The sequence below is a fragment of the Heterocephalus glaber genome, unplaced genomic scaffold (genome assembly GCF_053883595.1).
Source record: "Heterocephalus glaber isolate CG9 unplaced genomic scaffold, H.glaber_assembly_v1.0 deba00001579, whole genome shotgun sequence".
Taxonomy (NCBI): domain Eukaryota; kingdom Metazoa; phylum Chordata; class Mammalia; order Rodentia; family Bathyergidae; genus Heterocephalus; species Heterocephalus glaber.
Genome location: NW_028258360.1, coordinates 4,391,936 through 4,413,470, shown reverse-complemented (window position 1 = coordinate 4,413,470; position 21,535 = coordinate 4,391,936). Strand labels below are relative to the sequence as shown.

At 35.0% G+C, this 21,535-nt stretch overlaps 1 long non-coding RNA gene across 2 annotated transcripts; it reads right to left on the bottom strand.

Moving 5' to 3' along the window:
* Positions 1-16,727: 16,727 nt before the first annotated feature.
* On the bottom strand, positions 16,728-21,256 carry LOC110344657 (uncharacterized). Of its 2 annotated transcripts, none has more exons than XR_002387348.2 (4): positions 20,991-21,256; positions 18,293-18,497; positions 17,751-17,914; positions 16,728-16,820 (listed from the first exon to the last, which is right to left on the bottom strand). It is a non-coding gene; the product is annotated as an uncharacterized LOC110344657 (long non-coding RNA). The 2 variants fall into 2 exon arrangements; XR_015443867.1 differs by lacking the exon at positions 20,991-21,256 and adding an exon at positions 18,968-19,054.
* Between the last annotated feature and the right edge of the window lie 279 nt (positions 21,257-21,535).

The following is a 21,535-nucleotide window of genomic DNA, read 5'->3' as shown; positions in this document are numbered from 1 at the left end:
ATATCTGTTTGAATCTGTTTCACGGCTTCCATTTCTTTCTTCTTTTTGGTGATCATGGTTTCCATTTCTTTCTTATGCTGGCCATTCATGGCTTCCAGCATGTTTCTGAGCTCATCTGTTTTTTTTATCTGTTTCTGTTCTAGAGCTTCTAATCCTGTCTTTCACTCTGCTCACCATCTCTGTAGTTATCTGGGAGATTATTTCTGGTTTGAATTTTTCTAGAGCCTCATTCATCTCTTTTATTACTTCCTGTGCTATCACTTCAGAGTGTCCAGGTGGTTGATTATCAGACTTTTCCACCTCGTTTCCCTCAGAATTTGCCTTTTGTGGGGTGGAAACCTTAGTCTGTGCCTTGCTTAAATGTCTTGGCATTTTTGTTTTTGGTATTGTCCTTGGTTTAGTTCCTGGGTTGATACTTTAAGTTGCTTATCATAAGTATCTTTGTTGGTATATTTAGAACCCTTATGGAATGATTGCTTTTCAGAGGTGTCTTCCAGGTATAGGTAGTCTTTGGGTTTTGAGTCTCTAATATCTCTGAGGCTGTCTCATTTTCATTATACCTGGAAGGACAACTGATTAGATCAATCACAACACTTTAGCCCAAATGATACAATCAGCAACACAATAGCAGCAAGTACCTTTTATAAAGTGATAATTTGTGGTGGTTATTAATCTATCACTTTTATCTGAATTAAATCAAGATCAAGGACCAATCCAACATATGTTTACAGTGAATAAACTCTTCAATATACCAACTTCAGCCTTCAGGATGGGGAGTTAGAAGGTGTTGGAGAGGAGGAATAGGTAGATAGAGGGATAGGATAAGGTTAGCAGTGAGGCCAGAGGACACAGGCAAGAGAAGAGAGAAGAAAGGAAAAATAAAGAAGAAAATTAGGGCCAGAACAGGAACCCAAGGGAGATGAAGAACAGTGAGAGACAGCAAGGGAGGGAGGGAGGGAGGGAGGGAGGGAGGGAGAGAGAGAGAGGAGAAAAAGAAAAAGAAAAAGGAGAAAAAGAAAAATTTTTAAAGAGTAGAAAAAAATAAGAGCAAAAATAATAGTGGTTATTTTGAAAACAACAAATAAAAGATAAAAATGAAGGGCCTCCTTCGGGGTATATCTCTGCTGTCACAATAAACAATGTGGGCAGCAATGTGCAGTTATAAGTCAATGAGTCTCAGTAAGACAGTCACAGACTTGGAGATTCAGGGAGATTTCTGGCTACAAGTCCCAACTTGAGCTCCTTGTCCTCCTGCAGGGTTCAACCCTGCAGGATTCTTTTACAGGTTCAAGGTACCTTTCCTCTGAAGATAGTCCAGGTTCAAATGGGAGGTGATGATCCCTCCAACTTAGCAAGCACAGTGGTCTGGTGTGCCTTTATTGCAGAGATTCTCTTCACTTTTCCATTGGGCTTCAGTTTTCATCAGGGAGCCTGAGAGAGGGCCTCTCTCTGTTGTTCACTTCTGCAGCTCAGGATAGTGGCCTTTATATCCCCCTGTGCCTGGGTCGTGTGGAACCAGGTAGCTGCACAGCCAAGAGGCGAGAGGCGGGGTGGGGTGGGAGGGCTATTGTTGCAGGCACCCATGCAGCTAAACTGGAGGCTGGTGGGCGTGCCTGGGGGAGGGGGTCCTCACAGTCTCTTGGACATAAATCAGCAGGGCAAGCTGGGTGGAGCAGGGCACAGCCACCTGTGACCATTCTAACTGCAAGGCCAAGCTGGCGGCTGGTGGGCCTTAAACATTCCAGTTGTTTCACATTCACCTTTATCTTTCATTTGTTCCTGTTGATGTTCCCAAGTAGAATCAGAATTCATTTGGCATAAGTATTCCCTTCAGGTTGTGGGAAGGGCTAGGGATGGCCCTCTTCGTCCTTCAGACCCAAGCTCACACCAGGCAGCTACTTGCTGAAGGGGCCTGTCCCAACTGAGCTCCACTGCCCCAGAATGATTTTTGTTTTTCAAGATATTGCTTGGAATATATCTTGCTTCCTGGGTCAGCAGATTTCTTTCTTTCATTGTTCTAAATAATTCTCACTATTTACTTCTCTCACCATTTCTCTCCCACATTTTTACTTTCCTACTGAGAATCTTATTAAATGTCTTATATATTGTCATTTTAAACTTCATGACTCAACACTAATTTCCAATGACAATCTCTTCTTCAGCAATGCATTCCAGTTTAGTTTTTATTTTTGTTTTCTTAATTTTTTTCTACCAGTACATATTTATAGTACACCCTGGAGACATACGTGGCGGTGGTACAGGTACACAAAGCATCATAATTCCTCTTCTTCTACTTCTCCCCTTCCCCTCACCTTCATTTCCACTCCCTCCAACTCTTGATACCCTTCCATTTGCAAAAACTCTATTTTTATCATTTTTCACATAAATTCTCTTTTTTTTTGTTTCAATTCCTTTCCCTCCCTTCCCTCCTCTCTCCCTCTATCTCTTGTGCTTCCATCCATTTGAAAGATATCTCCTTACTTCAGATTCATCTATTTTCTATTTTGCTCTCAGAAGAGGAGTGAGAGAGAGAGAAACAGAGAGAGAAATAGAGAGAGAGAAACACAGAGAGAGAGACAGAGAGAAACAGAGAGAGAAACAGAGAGACAGAGAGAGAAACAGAGAGAGACAGAGAGAGAGACAGAGAGAGATAGAGAGAGAGAAACAGAGAGAGAGAAATAGAAACAGAGACAGAGAGAGAGAGAAACAGAGAGAGAGAGAAATTTATTTAGGAGAAAAATGTGATATTTAACCTTGTATATTTTGTTTATTTCACTTATTATGATCTCAAGTGAAGAAAATGTTGTATTTACACACGATGGAGTAAACTATGTCAGAAAGAAAGATTAACTTGACACATTCATAGGTAAATGAATACAATTTGAGGCCATAACATCCCCATTTATTTCTATTTGTATCTTTACATCTACATATCTATCTATATACAGCTTCTTTAGTCTTATACTTCATTTTATTTGTTCTTTCATTATGCATTTAATGTGTTATATATTCTGGCTATACTGTTTTTCATGTATAGGCTTCATTAGTTTTCCATTGCTGTCATAAGAGGTTTGTTTGTCTTTTTTTTTTTTTTTTTTTTTGGTACCAGGGATTGAACTCAGGTCCTTGTGCTTTCAGGGCAAGCAGCAGAACCACTGAGCTAAATCCCCAGCCCCCATTTTGTTTGTCTTTTATTTGGTTTTGAGTATTTGGATTATTTCCAGATTTAGGCTAATTGAAATAATGGTGCAATGAATATTTGTGTACAAGTGTTTGTGTGGAGGTGTGTTTTCAATTTTCTTATGAAAATATTTAGGAGCTAAATGATCAAATCATGAGTGTATTATTTACTTTTTGGGGGGTACCAGGGATCAAACTCTGGTCCTTGCGCTTGTGCAGCAGTCAGCAAAACCACTGAGGTAAATCCCCAGCCCACGAGTGTATCATTTACTTTTAAATTTTTTATTCTTTAATAAATTAAGTTTATTGGTGCAGTTTAGATATACATCATGATCACATTCATCATAGGAAATATGTGTTTGTACATCGTACATCTTGATTCTTCTTTCTTCCCATTCCCCTTCCCTTCCCTCAACCTTCCTTCCCTCCTTATTTACAAAAGCTTTATTTTCATTTTTCCTTCTTTCTCTTTTTCTCTTCCCTTCCTTCCTGTCCCTCTTGCCTCATCCCCAGTTTCCTTTCCTATCTGAACATATTTTTCCTATTTCACGGTATCTATTATACACTTTGGTCCTTATTCACACTTTCAATTTCTCACACCAGAGAAATAATGTGATATTTACACGTGTCTCCTATTTATTTCACCAAAAAAATATCTTCTCAAGGTGCATCCATTTACCTAGAAATGTCTCAATTTTATGCTTTATGGCTCAGTTGTACTTCACTTTGTCCATTCATTAGTTAATGGGCATTTGGGCTGTTTCCAAGATTTAGTTATTGCAAACTGTGCTGCTATAAACATGGATGTGCATATAATGCTGTGATATGATACTTCTAGTTATTTTGGGAGGATATCAAGAAGGGAATTAGTTGAGTCAAATGAAACCACTAGTTTCAGTTCTTTGAGGTATCTCCATACTGATTTCCACAGTGGTTGCACCAGCCTACACTCCCACCAGCAGTGGAGCAGGGTTCCTCTTTCTCCATGGTCCCATCAGCATTTGTTATTGGTTGATTTCTTCATAGCAACCATTCTTTCTGGGGTGAGGTGGAATCTCGGCATTGTTTTCATTTGCATCTCTGAAATGACCGGTGATGTTGAACAATTTTTTCATATATTTATTTTCCATTGTACTTCTTCATCTGAGAAATCTGTATTCATTTCAGGTGTACATTTTTGGATTGGGTCTTTAAATTTGAGTGGTATGATTTTTTTTTTTTTTGAGGGTTTATAAGTCATTCCTGGAAGCAGAACTCAGGCCTACATATCTGATTTTTGTTTTGTTTTGTTTTGTTTTCTTTTCTTTTCTTTTTAGTTTTTCAGGTTCTGTCAAAGGTATTGCAAGCTTAAATCAAGAGGCCAGCAGGACTGTATTTCTTACTGGAAGCTCTTGGGGAGTAACACGCTTCCATTTCTTGGAAGAATTCATCCTCTAAGGTTGTTGGACATTTTACTATTTCAGTTTCCCAGTCTTGATTAGAAGTATACTGCAATGCAATTGATTTGGCTGATTGATATTCTATCTCAATTCCCTGCCAAACTCATTTAATAGTTCTAGTTTTTTGTAGGTTTATTGGAATTTCTAAAGACAATCATCTTTAAATAAAGGTATTAGATTTTTTTCTTTTCCATTCTAAAAGCATTTTATTTATTTATTTATTTTTCTGGTGCAACACATTGATTAGAACATCAAACACAAAGTTGAATAAAACAGGAAACATCAGACATCTTGGCCTGGTTATCGGTCTTAGAGGGAATTATTCAGTCACTTATTTTTAGTGGTAACATTAGTTCTCATTTATAATAGTGCATATTTACTATACAGATTAGTGGGTTTCATTGGCATAGTCATGCACGCTGTTTTTTTACTGCTCTCTCCTTCCTGAGACAAAATACCCAACTCCCAAAGTTAAAGGGGGAAATGTTTACTTATCTCCCAGTTTGTAGAGGTTTCAGTCCATAATCTCAGCTGGTTCCAAGGCAGGGTGGTACATGACACGTGGAAACAGTTCATGGTGCCCACATGGTAGCAAAAGCAACAAGGGAACCTTGAAAGCTCCTTTCTGCTGCTTTTATCTTATCCAGACTACAGGGATTAGGGTGGAGCCAAACCAATCAGTGGACTGATTTAGTAATCACACACCCTTAATCCCAGCATCACACCCTCTAGATGCAGCCACCTCTGAAAAAGCCCCACCTATTACCACACGAGGCTTTAGTGGAACCTCTAGATACAGCTGTAACACATGCTCACACTTCCATAATTTCTATCCTCCATTATTCCAGTTACTTTTTCCCACTGCCCCATCTTTTTCCTTTTCCATAACCCCATCTCTACTTTTTGTGCCAATTTTTGCTTATGTATTTTATGTATTTAGAAAAAAATGAAAGAATTTGCCTTTCCAAATCTGCTTCTTTTGCATAAAATGATTGTTTTTTGGTTACATTCATTTTCCTGCCAATTATTTTATTTAATTTTTCTTTATGGCTCAATAATACTCCATTAGGCAAATAAACCACATTTTTTTTTGATCCACTCATTGATTGATGGATACTTGGTCTCTTTCAATGGCTGAATTACTGTGCATTATCCTTTTTTGTATATGAAATTTATCATATTAAGAAAATTTCTACTGTATTTAATTTTTTCAGAATACTTAAGGCAATGGATAATAGTATCTACTGATTTTCTGTATATATAAAATTGAGATGATTCATTCAATTGTTTTTTATTAGTGAATTACATAGACTAATTTTTAATGTTAAACAAACACAAGAATATCTTAGCATTATTGAAATAAAATCCAATTATTCATAATGTAATATCATTTTTATATAGTGTTCCGTTCAACTTGGTAAAATATTGTTTATAATTTTTTCTTCATATTCCTAAGGGATATTGTTCATCAGTTTTTTTCAGTGTGATTTTCTTTTTATGTAATGTTGATGTTGGATTCAGAATGATTTACTAAGTATTCCTTCTACAATATTTTGGAAGATTTTTTGTACAACTAATATTATTTTTTCATTAAATAGGAGCTATAAATTTACCAGTGCAGCCATGTGGGAATAGAGATTTTCTTGTGTGTACTTTGTACCTTTTACCTACAAGTTTTACTTCTTTAGTAAAATATCTTTTGTAGGCATATGTTCTTTTCTGTTTTATTTTTAAACAGCACTATGATTTAACTTATCTATGATTTAGTTACTTCTATAGTACTGTAGCAGAAGTTGCATTCATAGCATTTACTTCACAAAAAATGTCATATAAATTTTAATTGTATTTTATTGTTTTCCCCAAATTCCTTACTAAAATTTCCATTGGCATTTTAAATTCACTAGGAATTTCATTTTTCCTTATATGCTATTTAGAGTAGACTTGGTCTTCTAAGTGCATTCATATTTTCTATTTCATCAATAGTTGCAGAAGAATAAAAGATAGTCTAATATATCTCAAGAGTTACTATTAAATATTAATACATTTACTCTTTGTGCTTTCACTGTAATACTTATGAACAGTTACATTCTAATGAGTAAGAAAACAAATGTGATCAAAAATTACTCTCTTGATAGAAAAAAATATATATATATAAACATAGACATAAATGTATATGTAAGTGAAATAAATAGGACACACATGTGTAAATACCAAATAGTTTCTCTAGTGTGAGAAACTGAGAGTGTAAATAGGGATTAAAAGGATTAATAACTAATAATTGATACTTTGAAATAGGAAAAGGTCCAAAGGGCTAGGGGTGGTGGGAGGAGATGGGGAAAGGAAAGAATGGAAAGGAAAAATTATGAGAAAAAAATTTTAAAAATGGGAACAAAGTCTATGTAAATAGGGAAGGGTGGAGGGGTGAAGGATGCACAGGTAATGGGGAAAAAATAAGAACCAAGATACATCATGTACAGGTACAAGCACACAATGATAAATGTAAACATATTGCATACCTAAAATATACCAATAAAAGAATTTAAGCAAAAAAGAGAGAAATTTATATATCATATATTTGAAATGCATATATATGAAATACATATATGATTCAAACAAGGTATTTGAGTATATAACCACATTACTTCAGAAGATTGGCATACTCATAAGTTCATAAAATTATTATAATCATTCTCATGCAGTGTGTTAAGAGATAGATGGATTGATAATTTATATAATACATTAAGATTTATTGTGGACCTAATGATAATATGACCCTCAAAAGTCCTCACTTTTATATAAAACTCTTTTTTCAGTGCACATAGAATCTTTGTGTCTTGTTTTTGAAATGTAGCAAAATAATAGGGTAGTTATTCTCTTTATTATTTTAAATGGCAAAGATGATATTGTAGTTATTCACAAATTATATTATATTGTATGAGACTCAATATTAATTGCCTTTAGGAAGAGAGTTTTTCAGTTTAGCCTTGAAGAATTATTCTTTCACAATGTCATATGGTGTACTGTGGGTAATGGTGGCTGAAGTTCTAGGGACAGCTTCTAAGAGCTGGGAGCTGGCACCCATAGACAGCTGGCAAAAGGGGGATCTCAGTTATGTAATCACATAAAATCTATTCTGTCAACATCCCATTTGAGCTTGGAAGCCAATTCTTCATCAAACTCCCAAATACAAATGCAGCATGACATATCGTGCGTCCTGCCTTGTGAAACCCTGAGATGTGACTCGGTATAGCCATGCCTGACTCCTGACCTGCAGAAGCCATCACAAATGGAAGTGTGTAGTTTCAAGCTAAGTTTTAGTATGTTTGTTTGATTATTTTTGCAGCAATAGAACAGGAACACAAAATAGAGAAAAATTTCTTAAATAAACTTGTGGTCAAGAATACAAATAATTCTGTAAGATGTCTCAAATATCTGATTACTATTCATTTACAAGAACTTGAAAGTAACAACTATTGTCTGTACAATATGTCCAGATTCATATATATGTATATATATGATATATATACACAAGATACACATATAATATATATTATATATATCACATTTTAATTTCAAGAAAAATGCATTTGGAATGATCAGTGTTTTAGGGTCGCTATGGGGGGGGTATTACGCATTCACCTAATATTTAAATGGTCATACCAGCACAACAAAGTGTGAATATGGGTCAAGTCAGACGAGAGGCTTGGCTGAAACATAGCTTCTCCAAAACATAAGCAATGTCATGCTAAAACACTCCATGTCTGGATTTTCACTGTGTCTCAATGACTCAGTTTTTATTTAGGTTGGTTTATCATCTTATTCTCTCCGTATAAGTGAGTTGGGTAGAGAAAACAAATCATCCTCAATATCCATTATTCCTTCTTTCTTTTCAGTAATATTAAGAGATTAACTTGGCAGAGACAGAATGTGGTTGTAGTAACATATGTACTTCTCTTTCATATTTTTATAATATAAGTTGTCTTTTATTCCCACTTTCTACTCTCATTTAGCTAGGTTATGGCAAATACTAGAGTCATTAATATGGACTCAAAGGATCGAAGCCATTTTCTTGTGGAAGTCATTATGTTGTGAAATTGCATTTAAATTCCACCATCTTGAAAAGCTCAGGGATGGACTCGAGAGAGAAATGAACTATCTTATTTAGCTCACTGGAGTTTGAAGTTGCTTTGTATTATAGTCGGGGTTTGCAAGGGAATAGGTGTAATACAGGACACAAAATTAACAGGATTACTTTATAGTATTCACCCAAAAAATCAAATGCAGAAAAGTGCAAGAGATCTGTCCACACAGGAGAGACCCAAAGAACCCAGCAGAGAGCCTGGATCCCATGGCAATGTCACGCACAAATCCAGCTGAAGGCCTAGAGCCCGAGGCACTGTCCTCCAGGGGTCCAGACAGAGACCTGGAGCCCATGGCAATGTCTCATGCAAGTATGCATGGAGGATCTGCACGGGGAAGGCCCAAAGGCCAGTGGAGGAAGTGGGAAAGCCTGCACTTTGGGTGAAGGACCTGTGCCACCAGGCTGAGGGGGCTGCACTGGAGCCAGGAAGCGATGCTCAAGGTGAAGAGCAGAGCTTCCTTGAGGAGAACAGCAGCCGTCTCCAAAGACAGTGAGGACTCAAGCTCCTCCTAGGAAGAGAACAGCCAAGTTTGCATCAGGAAAACCAAGCTTCCTTTTTTTCCCTCTCTAATAAAAAAAACAAAAAGTCATCAAATCAACAGCAAAGAAAGTGGAATTTTCTAGCTACAGAAAGAAGAGGATCTCTGGTGGGAGAAACTGAAAAGTGAAAATAAGGACCAAAAATATTGGAAATAGGAAGAAATTGTTCAAAATTATACAGAATGTGAGATACTTTGTCAATACTTTAAATTTTTTGGGCAAAAAAGTTATAATAGTATTAGGAAATGAGCTGAGAGATAAATTAGGAAATGAAGATCTATTCTTTTAAGATCATGATGCACAGTGTATTTACTATGATTATTCTCTAATAATTTTTGTTATGAAAAATTATTTTTTCATAGAACAGCTTTTATATTTTCTTTACTAATATCTACTTGTAATACATTAAAATTTTAAAAAATAAGAGAAAAATAAATAAGTTCTTGGGAAGTCTGGGAAGAGAAGGAGGTTTGGGGCTGTTCGATGAGTGTACATTTGGGGTCATGTATTTGGCAAGTAAACATAATAAATACGAGCATCACACGTTACCTTGGGGCTCTAGAAAGGTGGACATAAGATTTAAACTGGAGTTGTGTAATTGAACAATGGTAAAGAATTAGAAAATCAATGAGAGACATCTGAAATACATTTATTACTTGATGTCATGACAATAAAACATTTTACTTAGTAGAAAATTCTACATTGTAGTATTTCTTTCTTATACCATTGTTAAGTATCCCTGTGAAGTATAGTCTAAAAATTATTTCCACCCTCTCAACATCTTTAATCAATTAACCCAACCAGGAATATTTACTTGACTATTGGAAAATTTGATAAGCTCTTTTTCTCTTTCTACATTTCCGGCACGTCAGTTCTCTGGGGGCCTTTTCTAAAACCTTATTTTCAGTAATGGCTATCTTTTGTTGCTCTTTGGCTGGCTTTCAGAATCTTAAAAGGTATTATTAATCCCATATTGTTTACAACATCATGGGAGTGAACCCATGAGGTTATTGTTTTTCTTGTTCAAACTTCAAAAAGTGACATTGTAAAAAATGTTTTATAAAAAATAGAAACAACAAAATTCTGTCTATTCATACAATTTTACAATGCCTATTTTCATTCCCAGTGGAAGTTTCTATTCCCTATATAGGGTTTTAAAGTATCATATCCAGAAGCATATGATCAGACAGCCAGTTGTTAAGGAGTCATACCAGTATGTCATATCAATATAATAATGAAATAGAAGTTGATCACAAATACTCTCCCATGTAGGTATTTGTACCAAAGATACATTTTATGATATACAAAATTCAGTCTGAATGAGCTGAAATAATGAATCACAACAATGTAAGGCCTAATGCTATTTACCCAGCAAATTAATTTAAATTTTGATTTAAAATTTAAATATGTTCTATTCCTCAAGTTTTTCCTTAAAGAGGAAAAAAATATGAAAGTATTCACCTTTCCAATGCCCCATACTCTTTCAGAGTAGCTGTTTATCTTCTCTTGTTCTACCCTTTTCCAAATAAACCATCTTCCTAAAAAAAAAAAAAAAAAAAGAGGAAAAATATGAAAAGGGAAATGAGAAGAAAAACAACTAAGTAAAATTAGAGAAAAGTTTACCATTAGTTTTTCTTTGTTTTTGTTAATAGTAATAAATTATGACAAAAATTGGCTTAAATATGGATATAAAATAAAGTATCTATACTATCATAATTCATATTATAAAATGAGAGAATAATATAATGATAAGCATATATAAGCAATATAAATCAGTATGAAATTATATTCCACAAATTCTAAATAAATAAATTTTGAACATTTAAAAATGGTAGATTAGGAGATTATCTGGAGCTAATTATGTCTGATTGACCTTCTGCCCTAGTGTCAGAAATTTATCCTCTAAGTTCTCTTCAGTTTTTCCTAATGATGACTGATCTTTATGAAACATGCAGTTCTGCTAATATTAGTGCTTGGCTCACAAGCACCTGGCTCTTCTGCCCATTCCTCCCTAGGAATTATTCAAGGCATATCAAGCACCAATATTTAAAGGATGTGTAGAGAATGGGAAAAACACCATAACAACAAAATCTGTCTCTTCTATCTTATTCACTTTACTATGTTAAAACTCTGTATAGATATAATGATATTGAAATGAACTCCGTGATTGTGTGACACTTGATATTTGAAGATTCTGTCACTGATTAGGAATTAGCCATCCATTCACATAATGTATTTTCAATTACAATACATGTTAACTCTATGCATATGCTGTTACTAATGATCTTACTACTTGATTGAGAAAAATGGACAGTTATTTATTGTTTATGGTTCCACAAATGAATCTTCCTAGAAACAGATAGAACATGGCTTTTATATAAGTGCATTTGCCCAAATTGTGTATGTGTGATGTTAATATCTTTGATGTTTTGAAATATACATCACAGAAATATCTATTCATATACATTATATTCATTAATAATATACCCCAAAAGATACCCTTGAATTTTTTGGTGATGACAATATTTACTATCATAAAATTAGAATTACTAAAAAAGTGTCCTGAAATAATTAAACATTATTTTTGTTAGAATTACAAAATACATTTTAGGCTATTACTATGTTTTTAATTCTATTATAAATACCAGGATTAAATTCACTCAACTAATCTGCCAGTTGACAGATTTATTCCCAAAATTTATGTTGCAATTTAGGAGCTGGTAAACAAGCCTTTTGCATGTGAAAGACCAGACAGTACATATTTTAGGTTTTTCAGAGCATATACTGTCTCATGGTAATTTTTTTCTTTCCCACAGCTCCGAACAATGTAAAAATTACTAGCTCAGCATATGCGCAATACCATCCTCAGATCTGATTTGTCTCTTATTTTACTGAAGTCCATTATAGTTATTTTCAAAGGAAAAGATAGTATCTATCATATCCATGATATCACAAGACAATGAGTCTTTTGTTATCAGAATGTACAGACCACATGTTCACAATTGTATACATAATAAAATTTGATCTAAATAGTTACTTTCATATAAGACATTATGACCTCATTTGGGATTAGCCGAACTATTTACATTGTATTAATAAAGTTAAGATAAATAGTGCCTCAACACCAGCTGCTTAACATCATAGAATTTATTGCTTATTCATGTCAGAATCCAAGTACATAGCCTTCCACCAGACAATCCACAGACCTTACTCTGACTTTATATTTTTCTCTCACCTCTAGATTCCTGGATTTCTGTTCACTTGCCCAGAAGATGGAACAAAACAGCATGGCAGCCACAGGTCAGGTTTTGTGGCTCACTGAAGAATGGAGCACATTGCGGCAGGGTCATTCCATTGGCCAGGTCCCTATAGCAGCCCCATCTAACGTTAGAGGTTTGAGAAATGTTATCTAGCTGCTTCCCCAGTAGGAGAAACAGATCCTTCTTACACGTAGCAGTTGGACAACTTACCTGAACCCTACTGCCATTCAGTTAACCTTCTGAGGGCACCTTTCTTTTCATCTCTCATGTGATTCATCATTCTTGCTGCCCTGGTGGATCAAAGTTTGGTGCCTGTCTGTGGAATCTGCCTAATACATCTTCCATGAGGTCTCTCTTTAGGCGTTTCCCTTCAGATTCTGGGAAGGGTCAGTAAAGGAGTGATATGGAATGACTAAATGACTACAGCATCTAAGATATAGAGTGATTGAATCATATATATGTATATATATATGACTATGATTAATATATCAGCCATAAGAATGAGTGAGTCCTAGTCATCTGGAGCAATAAATGGAACTAGAGATTATGTAACATGAAATAATTCAGGCAAAGAAAGACAAATACCACAGGTTCTCACTTGTATGTGCAACTGAAAAAGTTCACATCATAGAAGTAGAGAGAATATCAGTGGTCACTAGAGGCTGGGAATTATGGGGTGGAGGGGGACTAGAGAGGGAGGTGAGAGCAGGTACCAAATACAGTAAAGAGGAATAAGTACCATGTTGTACAGCGGAGGACAGTGTCTAGAGTTTGCAAATATTTACTATATATTGTATTTCAAAAAATACCTAGATCAGTTTCAAGTTTTCCAACACAAATTACTAGTGCTTAAGGGGATGGGAATGCTAATTACCCTGATTTGATCATATATTGTATACACATATCAAATTATCTTACTGCACCCAATAAATATGTACAACTTTTAAAAATTCAAAGCAGAATGTAATTATGTAAGATAAATAACTTCATAATAATAATTTACTATGTTGTTGTTATATATTTTTATATACTATTTAGTCTATTACTATAAATAATAGTATGAGAATTTAAACTTATTAATAGTCATTAACACATGTTTTATCAATCATATGATGGATATTTATACAGTGATAAGTAGGTTCATGAACCGAGGTACCACCGTGTATATGTGTGTGTGGCTGTGTGTCTGAAATGATGATATACGTACACACATATATATATATATATATATATATAATTTGTATATTCACCATAGCACAAAATATACATTTAAAATTTAATGAAACATAAAACCAAACCTCTGATAACTTGATTAACAGAAAGAAAGAGCCCTTGTGAGTGTCAGGGCCAAGGCAGTAATTTAAGAGGCCCATGAACTAAAGCTTGTTTGGTTTTTTTTTTTTTTGGTACTAGGGATCGAACTCAGGACCTTGTGCTTACAAGGCAGGTGCTGGAACCACTGAGCTAAATCCCGGCCCCCATGAACTAAAGTTAAAGGACTGAGTGATCTATTTGTTCTGAAGAAGGGAAACTTGGCATAAGTCCTAAAATGTTTAATCAGAATGAGAGGATCAGGGTCATTGTTAATAGATACTAGGAAAGTTCTTGGATATTTGGATTTTATTTTATTTTGAGGGGGTTTTTTTGAGTCAGGGTCTCACTTTGTAGTTCAGGCTGACCCTGACCTCACCCAGGCTTGGCTTTGAACTCACGGCGATCCTCCTGTCTCAGCCTCCTGAGTGCTGGGATTACAGGCATGAGCTACCATGCCTGGTGGATAATTGGACTTCAAAGAACAGTAAAATTTAAAATATGTATGGGAAAAAGGTAACTGGGTTGACAATGTTTACTTTTTTTCCCTACTGAGGTTGTAATACGCCAAAACAAAATACTATTTCTGCCATCTTAGAGTAGAACCTTCCATCTCCTTCATTTCACTAAATAAAAGACTTTTCATCACCCAAAATTAGAAAGCAAATAATATCAATCTTTCAAGTCTTTAACAATGCTGATTTTTTTTAAATTTTTGACATGGACCAATACAATCTCATTAAAAAAAAAGACACAGTTTTGTTGACCAGCTCTTAGAAAGAGATAAATTAGATTTGCTTCCAAAATAGACCACATGTACCAAACATGGAAAGAATTCTGTGCCAGCTTCTTAGATATGGTTTAGAAAATTCAAATTTGAAGGTCTGGAACACAATAGTAATATATTTGCTTCCTGTTAAATATTCTCTTCTTGTGCTTGGGAAAAACTGCCTGTTCCTTGAATTTGAGCTAGCAAAGCTGAACTTCACTGGGCAGGTGGGAGAAATCCAGATGATTTTAGTTGGCCACAGATCAAAATTCAGGCCAATGAAATTGCCATTCGATCTTCAGTATATAATCTCTATTCCTTTTGTTTGAATCATGAGTTACTCTTTCTTGTTGCTAGTGAAAATAATATGCTAAAGGAGCAGAGTTGTAATATTTATAGCGGCTAGATTATTCATGTCAGTATCAAATCAAAGAAACTCAGATGCAAATATCATTTGCCCATGAAAAAGGGGGAGAAGAAGAAGTAGTAACATATGTGAAGTTCAGGTACAATCACCACACTACAGGCCCCTCTCCTGTCAAAACTGCACTGGGGAGGGATTCTGAGGGATTCTCATGCTATCCATTGACCTGTATGTGACATTCCAGGATATACGATTTCTGTACATGGACCCTATATTTCCAAATGTGTTTCAGAATATTCAGTTCTGTAGATGAGTTCTGAATTATTTTCTAGTTCATTCATATTAGCTCTATCTAATTCTCTTGTGCCTTCATAAACATCTGCATTTTCTGTAATTATAATATCAAATACTAGCTTAGATTTTATGTATTCCAGGTATTCATATGTGCTGAATTCCATTTCTACCCGCTAGTGTTGCAGAATTTCTTATGTCAAGGCCAGATCTGGGTTCAAGCACCAGAAGTTGGGGTCAAAGTTGAAAACAAATCTTCAGTTCATGCTGCTGAGTTTGGATTTGGTCCAGTAATGACCCAACATGGGAGTGTTGTGATAAAGGCAGCAACCTCAGTGACAGGGCAGGTAATAAATTACAAGGGATCAAGGCATATGCGAAGTCCGGAAAATAATAGCACAGTCTTTTAAGCGATAGACTCTGAGAGGCTGAGATAGGAAAATTTCACTGGGGATGAGGAGGAAGGAGTGGATTAAAGAACAATTCGGAGACCAAGTTGACTTTCTGTGGCAGCTAATGTTAAAAGTCAGGGGAGAGAAAAGACTCACCTTGAAAACAAATGGGTTTCCATTGTGAACGGCCCATAAAAGTATGTGTGAATAAGTGAAGAGAAAAAAATGGAAAGGAAATACCATATTTTGGACAGACAAGATTTCTGAAGGCTATGTAGACTGTTCTAAAATGTCACCTCCAGAACATGAACACAGGACATCCTAGTTCCAAGGAATCCCAGTGGCAATCGTTCGACTGTTCTGCAGATAAGATTAGTTTGTCTTCTATCTCCTGATGTGGCCTCTAAAATATGGCTGCTCTTTCTTTCCATCCTTATTCTCTCAATGCACTGATGTGCTGGCTTCGTGGATTTCCTTTAGCGACACCAAAGCACTGGACTTCTTTCTCCCAAACACCTCCCTGGATATTTCTAATTCCCCTTTGCCCAGTGGTTTCTTCAGTGGGAAAAAGTCCTCATCCCAAGTACAGTAAGCCTTTAGTATCAAGACTCAGCCCTAGAGAGCCACCCTCTCTTTGATTTTTTTTCCTGAGACTTCACCCTAAAGTTCACAGATTACATTTATGTGGCCCAATTGTATCCTGAAAATATATATATATATTTTAGTATGGTAGATTTCATGGGATTCGCGGTTTCTATACTTGTTTCTATAGTATAGGATGGATACAGGCTTGTACTTGGTTCTCTAGACCAATAGCCATGAACCAGCATGGGACAGTTGTCTAGTAAGTATGTGAAATCATGTGTCACTCTGTCCCTCAGATTTTGCTCTAGTTATCTGTTTGTCTATCAAGTTCATTTAGCGCTCATTGGTCTTATTATGGTTTAAGTAGAAAAACCACACACACACGCACACATACACGCACACACACACGCACCCCGAGGGCTGGTTAAATAACCTCAACTCTACACAGTGAGTAAATGGATCTTTAATAACTTAGGCTTAAACAAACAATGCTACTTTATCATTATATAACCTGGACTTGTGTGCTGTTATATTCCTTGGGGTAGCTCCTGAAATTAAAAAAACAAGATATTGGTAAAAATATATATGTTCAATTTTATTACTTTATTTGGGAATAACATTAACATTTTCCCTAAATTTTGCACTACCCTTTCATATAGAAGAATATATAACTCCTTTAATATGGATTTATTTTGCTATAGAAAAATAAACAATATTGATGCATCTCAATGAAGCCCACATAAAGACAAATTTCAAAGAACTGAAGCAGTATATTTATTCTTATGGTTATATTCTGAACTGATCAAGGAATGCATGCTATAAGAATAATTTTCTATATGATGGTACCTCTTTAGTTAAAATGCAAACTAGCACATATCCTCATGAGGTCTAAAGAAAATAAATCTTTATGTAGAATGTCTGTGGTTTAAAAATATACATAAGCACGGGGCTCACGGCTGTACTTCCAGCCTTTCAGAGGCTGAGGCAGGAGGATCACCATGAGTTCAAGCCAATCTGGGCTGCACGGTGGGTTCAAGGACAGCCTGAACTACATAATGAGACCCTGTCTCAAAACAAAAAACAGAATGTAACCTAATCATTAAATTGATAAGGTTTCAAATTTAATTCATTAGACTAATTAACCTGTTTAATAGTTTTTTTAAAAAATATTTTGATTGTGTGAGGACATCTTTAATTGTAACACTAAAGAGAAATTCATCTAATTATAAATTATTTTCATAATGATTAATTTCCTATATCATATAAAACATCAATTTTCTCCTCATAGCAATTGGAGAGATGTAATAAATACTATACAGTATCATTCAATAGCTGAGTATTTTTACAAACACATTTGGAGGACCTGCTATTCATTGCAGCAGAGAGACTTACGGAGATCCAGAGAAGGTCAGATTGCGACCGTGATATTGGACTTTTCAACTGGGGACAATTAGGCTCTGTTTCCAGTGCTCACTGACCTAGCTTCAAATTTAATGCGATGCAGAAGGAGTCTGGCTACCTTGTAGCCTTATTTAGCAGCAGCTGTTCATTCTGCTTCCTTTTAAATGGTTATTATGTCTGCAAACTTCCGCTGAAGTCCACTGGCTCCTCTTCACTGAAGATTGGAAATCTGAATTGATCACTGGAAAAAATAGTCCCTGTCACTTTCTCCAAAGCAGATACCGACTACCACAATATCTGTCCAGCTTCAAATGTCACTACAAGTAAATGCAAAGCACTGCAGTTATTGCAACTTTAAAAGTATCATTTTAAATTATCATGGTACCATGGAAAGAGGTGCATTATACATTCTCGTTTATTAAATGGTGAGATGTTTAAAAACAAACTTATGAACCTGTTTTCTGTCTTGAGCACATGATTTAGGGGGAGCACATTTAAAACAAATAACATTTATCTTTTACATCGGGAGATGTTTGATGCAGTTCTGGCTACAAGAATTAGCAATAGGATATCCTTTTCTACAATTAGGTCAAAACAATTTCTCAGTCACAATAGTTACCACAGCAGACAAGGAGCCATCTGGTTTCGTTCTGAATCTGCTTTCAGAGGTGTGAGAGTAGCCTGCTACTTCATGTCAGCACTGATTATAAGCTGCCATACAATGCAACATGACACACGGTGGGTGACAGATGCAGTCAATTCAATATGGCACCCACCAAGTTGGTACAGGCGGCACTATGTGTCCAGGAGCCTCCACATCCTGGCTAAAGAAGAAAAGGGGGGAAATGCTCAGGTACTGGTATTTCAGTGATCACTGCAATGTAATTTTCAGAAGTAATAAAATGCATTTAGGTTTTTTTCTCAATGTTCCCAGAGTGGAGCCATTAAAAGTAAGTAAAGCTAGAAACTAACATTTTGGCAGCCATTGGTTTCCAGAGAATGCTTAATAAGCTAAGGATAGGATGAATCAGAATAAAGTGCTAGCAAAGTTACATAGTAAACATATTTTTAACTTAAAATGTTTTTGACCCCAAGTCTATAGAATGGCGATAAAATCCACACCCTTAACATTAAGACATTCTGTGCATGGTTTTGCCGGTTTGAGCATCTAATAGTTTGTGAGTTTATTATTTTGTGTCACATGTATGTTTTTCCTCCAAATAGGCTGCAGTCTTACTAAGAAGACTACCATATGTTACAGCTTTCCAAGGGAGAGAGGGATTAAACACCCTACCATATCTACGTGACGGAGCTTGAGGTAGCAACACAACTGCTGTGAATCTCATGGTATTAAATGTCACTTGCTGTACATCTTGGGAAGCTGAAGTAAAACAAATATTTAAAAAAAATAAAACTCAAATTCATGATAGGGTGTAAGAAGCTTTTTTGGGAATCAGACCTTAAATTTATTTTTGAAAACAAGTAGTTTCATAAAAAATATTTTCTAGGCACAGTACAAGGGAAAACAATCTAAAGGACTTCTGGTTTCAAGATATCTGAAGTCACTAAAATTTTTCAGTGACTCAATAAACAAAAGGATATTCTCTTTTCAATTTCAAAAGGAAATAAATGGATTAATATATTTTGATCTATTGTGAAACAGTAAAACTGGTATCAAATTTGAAAACTACAATATCCAGTTTTGGTCCTGTTGACCCTTTGTATGATTTCTGGCAACTTTCTTAGATGCTCAGCCATTTGCTTGTTTGTTCAGTAAAACAGTTTTTATAATGTGCTATGATTTGAATTATACAATATCCCTGTATCAGAAGAAAAATTTATGAATTTATTTCATTTCTGAATGGGTAAATTCTGTGAACTTTTGAGTTGATACCATTGGGGAATCTAAAAGCATTTTCTTATATGTAAATCACTTTCTGTGTGTGTGTCAATCCTATTGGATTTTTACATATAATAAGAGGATATTAGATATTTGGTAAGGAGATAAATATGGTTAATATGGTTTCAATACAAGAAATATAACATTCTAAACTTTTTTATAGAGTATTTCTCTAGGTTTTCATTCCTTCTATTGGTTATGTCAGGGTTTAAATAATGAACTATCTGTGATGCTACCATGTACTTTTAAATATACTATACTCACTTGGATATTTGTTAGGGGATAAGTCAGCCATGCATTTTTGTGTTCAAAATGTAAATGTAAATATGTGTATGAATAAGGAAGAAATACCCATTTTTCTCTCTGAGAACTTGTTGAAACAAGATTTTAGCTAAAAGTGGAATATTCACAATTTTCCCTTCTTTTTAAATTAAAATTTGCATCTTACTGGATTACTACTCTTGGGATTAACATCTTCCTGATGTACATAAACAAACAAGCAAGCAAAAAAGCAAACAAGTTCTTTTGATTCCTCTTGGCCCTTCGATGCTGACAGCCTTTTACAAATCACCTATTTTTCTCTTTGACTTGTGTACATCTTAAACTAACCTTTTCCATGATGTAATGAAAGAAATTAAAACAACTTCTCTTATTCCTCCCCGTTTCTCATGTTTAATCTACCATCAAAAACAGAGAGGGGAGGACACAAAGTTCAGTGCCATTTTTATCTGCATCTCTCATGTTAAAAAGAGTGAGTATTCGTGTTTCACGTAGTCCAACTTCTCTGAAAAAAGTCTCACATTCTCTGTTGACTAACTCATAAATAACATTTACTTTCTTTTTAAGTAGCAATTTAGTACATTTAGTTTTAGGAGATTAAACTGTGTGCCGCCTTTCTAAAATCAAAGCAGGTTCATCCTAAACTTTGGCTTTTATCAAAATATGTCATATTATAAATATGTTTTCAGAATCCATATTACATTTACTTGAAGGACTTCTCAGGCAAATTTTTACATCTTGTATTTGACTCACATATTAAACATCACTTTGTAAAAACAGTTACACCATTTCTTTAAAAACTCAAAATATTTATGGATATTTTAATTGAAAAAATCATATTTATAAAGATAAAAGAGGGTCCATCAACAATGTGCTTCTTAAAGAACATTTAGTTTCTTTGTATTTTCTTATTACTCAATTTTATGATTGGAAATCTATAGTATGGTTCTATAATCAATTTCTTTTTAAAAATTAACAATATTATGAATGTTTTATTATTGGTATACCATTATAATAGTTGTCTAAAACAGTATTCGAGAGATTATAGACAAAAATAATTACACTTGCAATTTGGGTACACATTTTATACATAGCATATTGCATTTTTTTCCCCGTTTTGCTATTGTTTCCAACTTACTCACGTAAGACTTTCGGCTAAGGATATAAAGGGACTGCCCAAGGTTTGATGCAGCACTAAATGGACACCCAGGAGACTGGAATGCCTCATTGTCATGCTTTACCTATTGTGAGGTCTACTTACTACTAGTGTTCACCAAAAGAATTATTAGCATGTAGGATCCTTTTGGTTAAGAGTTTTGTTTTAGGCTCCTGTGAAATAACCATCCATGTTTTGTCAATTTAAGCAAAAATGTTCAGAGTCACTGTGTACTTGGTAGGCACGCGTATATCTCATGCAAGCAGAGCACATTTTTCAGTAAGCTTCAGCTTCAAGGATCTCACCTGTAAAATAAAAATAAGCCTAGTAGGGCCGGGTGGTTCCACCACCTGCTGCACAAGTGCAAGGACCTGAGTTTAATCCCCAGTACCAAAAATAAATAAATAAATAAGCCTAGTGATTGAATTTGTTTCATGTTTGAATAAGACATTGTCTAGGAATTGCTCAGCCATTACACAAGTTTACAATTATACACTAAAAATAGCATCCCTTTTAAATGACTTTAA